We start from the raw sequence: 10,741 nt of genomic DNA on the forward strand, positions 1-10,741 counted from the left end.
GTGCTGAATAAAATATGCACGCATGCGCGCTGCTTACCCACGTGTTACCTAGGCAACTAACAAGCACAAAGCATCTTGGTCTGGGCGATACTATTCATTTTGAGGGGTGTCAGGTATACATGTAATAATGAATCTATTTGTTAGCCTGGGTACCATCCTATTTCTACCGGGGCTCCTTACACTCACTTCCCTAAAATTTTAGGGGTAGCGAGTGTAAGGAGCCCCGGTAGAATACGGATGATACTCAGGCTATCTATTTGTATCGCCAAGGTTCTTTTTTTAACCACCTAGGTATCGCATTGTGGCAAAATTGATGGACAGATTCATCATAATCCCTGCTAAAAGAAATGATTTCATTGTTAGTGTGATATTTGTATTTTGCAAATAAAAAAAAACATGGTTGAAATGAATAATGGATTATCCCAAGTTCGCCACTGTACCCTAACTTTGCCATGCTACTTTGTGTTTACTTCATTTTTAAGGTGGAAACTTGGAAGATTGTTGACTTATCGATCGAACGTACGCAGCATTTCGGTGGTTCGATTTTGCAAGATAATCTCCAAGGAGATCCTGCGATAGCATACTCGTAGCATAAGATAGTATCAAAAGCTGGCAGAGAAGTGGAACCGGCCTAGAAGTGTTTATGCGACCTGGTTGGAGACTATTTCCAAAATATATGGACTCAATGGAGACATAAAAAGGTAAGATCGTGTTACATTTTCTGTAAATAATCTGACGAATCAAGTCAATAGATGCAGTGTAATGTGGTGAGTTGTAACTTATGTCGATAACACTAATAAGGTTACATTTCTTCTGTTGGCTGCAACGTCGGGGGTAAATGTCGGCAAGTGAAATGCAACGATAACTACACTTTTCATTTCACATCCAGCCAAGAAAACTCCCGTATATAGGAATAAGCATTACTTAATTCTACTTATACAAATTTTAGCGGAAGGTATCGGGAAATTCAGATGGAATCTTAAAGGCTTCTTAATATAGGCCCTAGCCAAGCGATCGTAACAAAAGATACGTATTATGTAGTTCTCCCCGTCTGGCTGTTGTGTCACTTAACATAACAGCCTTGACAAATTGTTCGGGGATTTATCCGAAGTACCACTTCAATCCGCGGGATTCCCTGGTACGCGTCACCTTTTTTTAACATCGTGAAATACTCAATTTTAGAATTTATTTACGGTCGGCTTGATACAAGTATTACCTGTCTAACGCTCAGAAAACAACCGGTTAAGTCTGGCGTTCAAAGTTTTACCTGTGCGCCCTGCCTGTCAACGTTTAATAAAATATCTGAGGGGAGACACGATTAGAGAATTTGGAAAAAAAGGGCTGAACATTCATGATCCGTTTTCAAACATGTCTAAATTTTCAAATATGTATCAATTTACCGTGATTCTGACGTTTGGATTAGCGGTATGGCTAGACGTAGTTACTGCCGAATTATGACCCTGGACAGATTATAACGTTCTGTTGGTTTCAATGTTGAGGTAAAGTGAAGGACAACGAAAACTACAGATTTCATTTTACACTCCCGAATAAGTATCCAAGAAAACTCCCGAATAAGCATCACTCAATTTTATTTATACAACATCCTAGCGGAAAGTCTCGGCAAATTCAGATGGAATTTAGCTGCATAGGCTCTAGCCAAGCGATCGTAACAAAAAATACGTATCATTTTGTTCCGCCTGGCTGTCATGTCACTTTAATCAAGAGCTTTGACGAATTCTTCGGGGATTTTTCGGAAATACAAGTCAATCCATGGGATTCCCTGGGACGAATTATCTTTTTCTTTCTAAATTATAAAATATTCCATTTCAAAGTTTATTTACGGTTGTGTTGTTTTTCCACTTGTGCGGAAGGCAACCATAGTCCCCGACCCTCCTGATGAGGATGGGACTAGGTGAGGTGAGGTGAGGTGTTTTTCCCGTCCGCTCCCAGGGACGCAGTGTTAATGGGTCGGTATAGTGTTCCTGGCTCAACTTCCGGCATGGTCCTTACTTTTTATTAGATTGAGCAGCGTCAGCAAACCAAGTTTTGCCATTCGATCAAAATATATTTGTATAATCAAGTATGTTACAACCTCTTAGATTTCATTTCATTTTCTTGGATGACTTAGATCGAAAATATGAAAGAAGAGGAATCCGTACTAAGCGATATTTTGGGGGGGTATAAAAACATCTGTCTGCATTAGGGGTGGGTATCGGTTCGGTGTACCGGTACAAAACCGGTTTTTCTTATTGTACCGGTCCGGAAAAAAACGGACGTAAAAAAATCGGTGGACCGAATGTTGGACCTATTAGAAAAAAAAACGGATTATATGATCAGGAATCCACGCGTTTTCGGGCACACTGGTCGAAGAAAATAACAAGAGCGAAGCAGACTAGAGTTTATAGTCATTTCTACAGAGTTTTCCAGTCAATCGTACAGAGGCAGTTAGTCTTGCAGGATTTTAGAACGCCAGTGGGAGTTAAATATTCCACAAAACCAAGGAGCTTTTATTGATAAAAGCTCCTTGACAAAACATACTGTGGTGTGAATGTGGTAACGTAAGTTGTAACTTATTTTGATAACACTATTGGCTTACATGTTTTGGGAAAAACGACAGATTATAACCTTCTGTTGGCTGCAACGTCGGGGGTAAATTTTGGCAATTGAAATACAACGATAACTACCGTTTTCATTCTTGTTCCTATATAACTTATAACTACCGTTTTCATTTCACACCCAGCCAAGAAAACTCCCTTATATTATAAGGGAGTTTTCTTGGCTGGGTGTGATGAAATGAAAACGGTAGTTATAAGTTATATAGGAACAAGCATAATAAATACAAAATCTTAGTGGAAGGTGTCGGGAAATTCAGATGGAATTTTAATAGTTTCTTAACATAGGCTCTGGCCAAGCGATCGTAACAAAAAGATACGTATTATGTAGTTCTCTCCATCTAGTCATTGTGTCACTTCACATAAGAGCCTTGGCGAATTCTTTGGGGATTCTACCGAACTACCACTTCAATCCGCGAGACTCCCTGGGACGAGTAACCTTTTTTTTAACATTGTAAAATACTCCATTTCAGAATTTATTTACGATTGGTTTGATACAATTATTACCTCCCCGTCTGTTTGGTATGTTTCATTTCATATCTATCTATAATCTTATATACATCTTATCAAGGAGGTTAAAAAAAAGGGTGGAGACAATTTCACCGCGTCGATCAATTTGAGTGACACATCCTGCACGAAACATTTTCTTTATCCTTGGTTCATTATTGGTGTTGTTAGCAGCTTATAATACAGAGTGATGGAAATCATTCTATAATGTCTTAAATATACGCATCTCATTTGAATGAACTCCGTACGATGCGTTCTATCTCCAACATGTTCATGTTGGGGGAGACACGATCGGAGAATTCGGAAAGGACTTAACATTCATGATCCATTTGTTTTCAAACATGTCTCAATTTTCAGATTTGTATCAATTTACTTATGAATTTCTATTAAATCATCAACGTACCGTGTTGCCGACGAGTGATGAACACCATTGTATAATGTATTGAGTACTTGCATCGGCAACGTTCTCCATGGCATGCAAATCAAAGTATATCTGGCTGATTCGAATGAAGTACGATGTGTTCTATTTCCAACTTGTTCCTGTCGGTGGAGACACGATCAGAGAATTTGGAAAGGACTTTACATTCATGATTCATTTGCTTTCAAATATGTCTCATTTCAAATGTATCAGTTTACTTGTAAATTTCTATATATTAAATTATCAACGTACCGTGTTTCCGACGTTTGTAATAGCGGCCCGGCTGGAAGTAGTTGCTGACGAATTATGACCATGGTATACACTTACCTTTGATGCTTCAAAAGTAACGACACTAGTATGGTGTGACGTACTGTACATGTACTAGTATATGTACATGTGTTGTTGATAAAAAAGGCCTAGAACAGTTTTTAGACGTGTCAGAAATACATGTAATACGTACTGGAAGTAATGTTAATTTACGCAAAGAGCCAGCGCCAAGACAAATAACTTTTAATAAACAAGACATGAAAACAAATTCTTTTTAAAAAATGGAGCTTTTCTTGAACACAAACTCAACACCAATCTATTCAGGGCAATTTTCCCATTGTTTTTGTTTCAAGTGGTTGTTTCCAAGTAAAGGTGTTCTATTGTTATACTGACAAGCAGCTTTCATGGGTGGTTGTTTTTTTCTTTGGGCGCTTATCTTTATATTTTACCGTATCTTGTTTATCCCGTACTTCGTATACAAATGTATTTTGGAATGGATCCAATGTTATCGTTAGGAAGGAAGACAATGTGAAAGGAATTATGATAAAATTCCTACCACCAAATTAAATGAAGCCGTAACAAAGTCCAAATTTTAAAGAAAAACAGTTTGAATCTCCTTATTCGAAGGTGGAAAACGGAAATAATCAACCATTAATTTGCAAGAAAAGACTTTTCGTTTTTCTTCTTGTTCCTCAAATGTCATTTATTGTAGGGTAAGTCAAGACGCAACTTGTGTTAGTAAAACCAAGCTCCTTGGTAAAATCGTTGTTCTGAACACAGTTGATAGAAGGCAAGTTTCAATCTTCATGCAAACCAGAACAGAAATGTTTCGTCATAACAAGATGTTGATCAACATACAAGTAAAACGGCGTGAGAAACTCTTCCTCCGACCAAGGAGGTTTTTTTTTTTAACCTCCTTGCTCCGACTTGTTCCGACAGTTCACACCGACCTACTTACATATAACAAAAGGTAAGTTGATAGGTGATAATGATGAATGAATGAAGACGTCTATAGTGTAGTGTATTTCACGACCCGACGGTCAGACTGTACTGTCGGTTTTTAGTAATAGTTAGCGCTGATGTGTTGCAGGACATTTTGGACATTCAAGTCACAGCGAGGTGTGAACAATAGAGTGTGCACCAGAGTCCGGGACGTGACGTTCTAGACACAGATGTGTATTACAATCTTTGGCTTTTGTCTGTTTCGTGACAAAATAAAAGAAACAAACATTTACCACCCCCACCCCCCGCGTTTGCCATAAAAAATATTTGGCAATATTATTATACACAAGCTTCGGGCATTGGAGTTATTGTTCTTGTAAAGGAGCGATATTACAATCTTTATACTATAAAAGTCTATTCAATATTGTTACTTTGTATAATATATTGTATAAACTACTCTACATACAAAATGTGCCTTACTTAGTTGAAACCAGAAGGTTAGGATAAACGAACGTAGTGTTAGGATTAACAAAATATCGTCAACAGAACTGAACGACACACACAGACGCACGCGCACACATATAGAACTGAACGACACACACAGACACATACACACACTTCAGAACAACAAAGCTCCTTGGAACAACACAACTGCTGTAGCTCTTGCTATGGCCAAGGAGCTTGATAAAAGCTCCTTGCTATGGCAAACTGTTCTTCCTTCGACCAAGGAGGCTTTACTTGTAATTAACCTCCTGCTCCGACACTTCAAACCACTGATGGAGCTTCGATATACTGTTCCTGCGTATTGGAGAGAAAACAAACAGAAACTCATTATCCATCTCAAAGGTATTTGCCAACATCTTAAAAAACGGTAGGGTTTTACATGAAGTTTGAAATGAAATAACTATATAATAGCTGAGCGTAGATTTAATTTGTCAGAGGAATCTAGCCGTCTGCCATTGCTGAATGAGATTAGATACAAGCCCCACATATTTTGTTAGTATTATTTCGTGCACCGTAACCGTGAGAATTCCTAGTTCAACAAGTCTGCTACATTCAAGTTTTCCCGCACAGCCCGCGGCCGCCTTTGGTCATGCCGCTTCGGGCTCGCGACAAAGCGGTGGCGCCATGGTGTCTGGGAGGTACCATTCTCGCATGTTGTGGAAAAATTATTTGTAGTTTGAAAATATCTGGATAAACTAACACTGACATATATAGCCACAAAACGTGACTTTACTTGTCAAGTTTCGCAAACAACAATTTATCTACCGAGTTTAATGGGATAAAGTCAATTATGAGATGCTTTACCAGAAATTGTGTTTCATTACTCTTTCCGACTTTGAGTCGTCTTTCCTCCTTGTAAGCAAAAACGAAGCTTGTCACTGAACATTGACGAAGAAAACTAGAAAGGCCGACATTTGCTTGAGAGCAAATACAGCATATTTCAGCCATCTCCCTCCCCATGCAACAATAGGCTATTTCAAAATCATCCATTTGAAAAATCACTTTTACTAATGACGGTTTAACCCAAAAATGAGTCTTACAAAATTCCCCCGTTCAAGAATGGACTCCAGTGCACCCTATGTGAATTTGCACAATAGACCAGTCCAGAAATACTCCCACTGAAACCTTGGCCTTTTGAATAAGAAACCAAATCCAAAATTGAATTTAGCAAAAAAGGTCCCAGTGCATGAAAAGGTATAATAGACCAGTCTAAAAACACTTCCACTAAAATTGAATTTTGAATCATCACCCGTTCAAAACTGAATTTGAAAAAATCCCCCTTCCGTGTGCAAAAAATGGACTCTTCCATGTAAAGTAGAGCAGTCCAAAAATACATCCGCTAAAATAGGACTTTGACATAATCACTGAAGTCCAAAAAATGGATTTTTAAAAAAGCCCCCTCTATGCAAGAATGGACTCTTCCAGAACACCCATGCAAAATTGCAAATTAGACCAGTCCAAAAATAACCCTACTGAAAGACTTTGACAAACTAGAAGTCACCAAAGTCCAAAATATGAATTTTGAAAAATCCCCCCTCCATGCGAGAATAGACTCTTCCAGCACACATTCTGTAAAATTGCAAAATAGACCTGTCCAAAAATACATCCACGGAAAGACTTCACCAGTCCAATGATGAATTTAAAAAAAATGAACCCCTCCGTGTAAGAATGGACTCATCCAGATAACACCGGGCTCGCTGATTGGCTGCCACCCCCCCTTCTTTAGGATATAGATTCAGGCTAAGTGATTGGTTACCTATCTAATTAGATTAAATAGACATATATGCCAGTAGGTGCAATCTGCAGCTGGGGGTCAACGACCTTAAGGTCATTGACCCCTCTGGCTATTGGAAAATGACAAAAAATCCCCAAATACATCATTTTGACGTAGTCTATGACAAAAATTATACATGTGTCATTTGAATAAATATCTAGTACACCCTTTTACCAAAATTTAGGTCATTTGGTTTTAAAACCAGAGCACAAGAGCCAAAAGTGTACTTTTTGGTCATAAAATGGCCAAATAATCGCAAAATTAAGCATTTTGTTGTACCGTATGCCTCAAGTGTTATTGAATCCATGTGCGCATATGTCTAGGGCACTCTTATACTAAATTTCAGGTCATCCGGTTCTAAAACCAAGGTACAGGAGCCAAAAGTGTCCTTTTTTGGTAAAAAAATGACCAAAAAAACGCAAAAATAAGTATTTCGTTATACTGTACACCAAAACTGATATTGAATCTATATGGGGGAATTATCAAGGCACATCTGTACCAAATTTCAGCTCATTCGGTTATAATACCAGGGTACAGGGGGCCCAAATATACAGTTTTGGTCTTAAGATGACCAAAAAACCTTAATAAAATCATTTAAGAGACAGATATGGAAAAAATGAAAAAAACGTCTGGGGGTATTGGCCCACTCTACCCTTGTGCCAAATTTCAAGTCATTCGGTTGAGGAACAAGGGAGATACCGTGTTCTGAAGATTTGACAGGAGAAAGAAAGAAAGAAAGAAAGAAAGAAAGAAACATTACGAATACAATATATTTCACCATACCTATGGTATGGCTGAAATATAATCATGATATCTCGTGAGCACACCAAAGCACGCCATTTGCCGGCAAGGTACACCGAGAAGCATCATCACAAAATACTCCAGGATTATCGATTGTAAACAAGACATCTTCGTACTACACGATAAATGTCGCTTGCCCAATAATACAAACATGTACTTCATTTTTATTATTGGACTTAAATAACAGCTTTACGATCGTAATCATGTTTACAATTTCATACTTAGAGTCTACATTTTAAAACACATGTGCGCCTCAATTAAAGTTTTTTTTTATATCGAAAACACTGTATAGTAAATGCTGGTACAAAATGGCGGTGATCTTTGTTTATAGTTTCACGCAATGATAACATTTACCGGCGTGCCTTCTCCGCCATGGCTTGGATACTTGTCCACTTGGTCAAATACGCCTTGCCATTTGGTATGCAGAAGCTTGAGTAGAGTCAGTTTCAAGTCAAGTCCATTTTACCTCCGCAAGGAATGATGCCGAGTCTTCACTCAGCGCGGGAAAATGTATCCGTGTGTGCCCGGCCACGGCTACGTGCGGACACCGCTGAAATTGAAGAAACGCACGTAATGGGTCCGAATTGAGACCCTAGTCTTCACCCGGGGCGGGAAAATATAGCAGTGTATGCCCGGCCACGGCTACGTGCGGACACCGCTAAAATTGAAGAAACGCACGTAATGGGTCCGAATTGAGACCCTAGTCTTCACCCGGGGCGGGAAAATATAGCAGTGTATGCCCGGCCACAGCTACGTGCGGACACCGCTGAAATTGAAGAAGCGCACGTAATGGGGCCGGATTGACTGCCAAGTCTTCCGGGGCGGGAAAATATAGCCATGTATGCCCGGCCACAGCTACGTGCGGACACCGCACGTAATGGGTCCGAATTGAGACCCTAGTCTTCACCCGGGGCGGGAAAATATAGCAGTGTATGCCCGGCCACAGCTACGTGCGGACACCGCTGAAATTGAAGAAACGAACGTAATGGGTCCGAATTGAGACCCTAGTCTTCACCCGGGGCGGGAAAATATAGCCATGTATGCCCGGCCACGGCTACGTGCGGGCACCGCTGAAATTGAAGAAGCGCACGTAATGGGGCCGGATTGACTGCCAAGTCTACCGGGGCAGGAAAATGTATCCGTGTGTGCCCGGCCACGGCTACGTGCGGACACCGCTAAAATTGAAGAAACGAACGTAATGGGTCCGAATTGAGACCCTAGTCTTCACCCGGGGCGGGAAAATATAGCAGTGTATGCCCGGCCACGGCTACGTGCGGGCACCGCTGAAATTGAAGAAGCGCACGTAATGGGGCCGGATTGACTGCCAAGTCTTCCGGGGCGGGAAAATATAGCCATATATGCCCGGCCGGGGCTACGTGCAGACCGCTAAATTGAAAAAAAAACGCACGTAATGGGGCCGGATTGAGGCCTTATTCTTCACTCAGAGCGGGGAAATATAGCCATGTATGCCCGGCCACGTCACCCGGGGCGGGAAAATATAGCAATGTATGCCCGGCCGTGCGGACATCGCTAAAATTGAAGAAGTGCACGTAATGGGCCTTTACCTGGGGCGAGCGTGCAAAGATAGCGGCACGAGAGCATTGGCACGTTTCGTGTTGATCCTCGTGTGAAGAGAAACTTCACGTCGTGCTATTCCTCATATTACGGTCCCCATATATACCTGCCCCAGCGCAGAAAACTTGCCGGGAAAAAGCCACGTCGTTGCCGGGAAAAGGCCACGAGAATACCGGCGGGAGACTCGCTACTACACGATGCGGTGCCGCAGCTCCAGCTCGTGACGGCAGCTCGTACTCCCCCGGGTATTGTATCAGAGATACACGGTACCACGCAAAGTTTGGTTGAACACAGGAAATTTTATCTGAGCCCGGTCTGAACAAAACTTGTTTATTTTGTGGTATGGTGTTGTGGTGAGACATGTTTGATATCTGTAGTCTAGGCCTGTTGCAGGGCTCGCAGAGTCATGTTTTTGCCGTACAGAAGGACTTCACGTTTTTGCAAATTTTTCCGGTTGACTGTCACATAGTTTCATTTTCGCGTTTTGTCTGTTGCCTGTTTGCTGAGTGTTTTGTGAACGTTTTGTAAACGTTGTATGCAGGTCCGACGGGAGAGAGCTACCTTTAATATTTAGAATGTTTCTTTTCAGTTTTCAGTATATACGCTCGCATCCTCTGTTGAATTTTGCTGTGGCCACCTTTTGACGACGCTGATTAGTGGTGCTGTTTAGGAGTTTGCTATTTGTGTGTTTTTTTGTTTTGTTTTGTGAAAGTGTTACCAGGATGCTAGAGCTGTCGCTGTCGAGGAGATGCAACATGGCTACCCTCTGAGTCACCGTGGTGGGATAATAGAATCCGTTGCCATCCTCTACCTGGAAGGCAAGCGCACTGCGCAACGGATTGCTATTGAGGAAAGTTACAGACCGAGATATTCACCATTTTCCTGTCATTTTCTGATTTTTGTGTATATTCTAGTGATACGCAGACACGTGGTTCGAAACCCCCGGACAAAGAAGCAAGATGGATACTCTCACAGTACCGCCGTGACTGAAATCACAATCTGCATCCATCCTCTACCAGGGAATTCTACCAACGCCTCCATACAGTGCGGAGGTCTATTACAGATCTAGAGCTTCGCCATTTTCTTGTCATTTTCTTTAAATCTTTATATTTATTTCGTGTGTATGGTTTCTGCAGGATTTTAGGATAGCACTGTCATGGCGTCGGGACTCACTATGGCTACCATTTTTGGAGTTCTTTTCAGGCATTGAAACCCGCCGCCATCCGCCTCGTGGGCAATGTAGTAATGCAGACTGCCAGCGTTTCTAGAGCTTGGTTTTTGTTACGTACATGTTATTGTTATACGTTTTCGTTTGTCAAGTTTAACTTTTTGAATTGTGTG

The sequence above is a fragment of the Branchiostoma floridae genome, chromosome 4 (genome assembly GCF_000003815.2).
Source record: "Branchiostoma floridae strain S238N-H82 chromosome 4, Bfl_VNyyK, whole genome shotgun sequence".
Taxonomy (NCBI): domain Eukaryota; kingdom Metazoa; phylum Chordata; class Leptocardii; order Amphioxiformes; family Branchiostomatidae; genus Branchiostoma; species Branchiostoma floridae.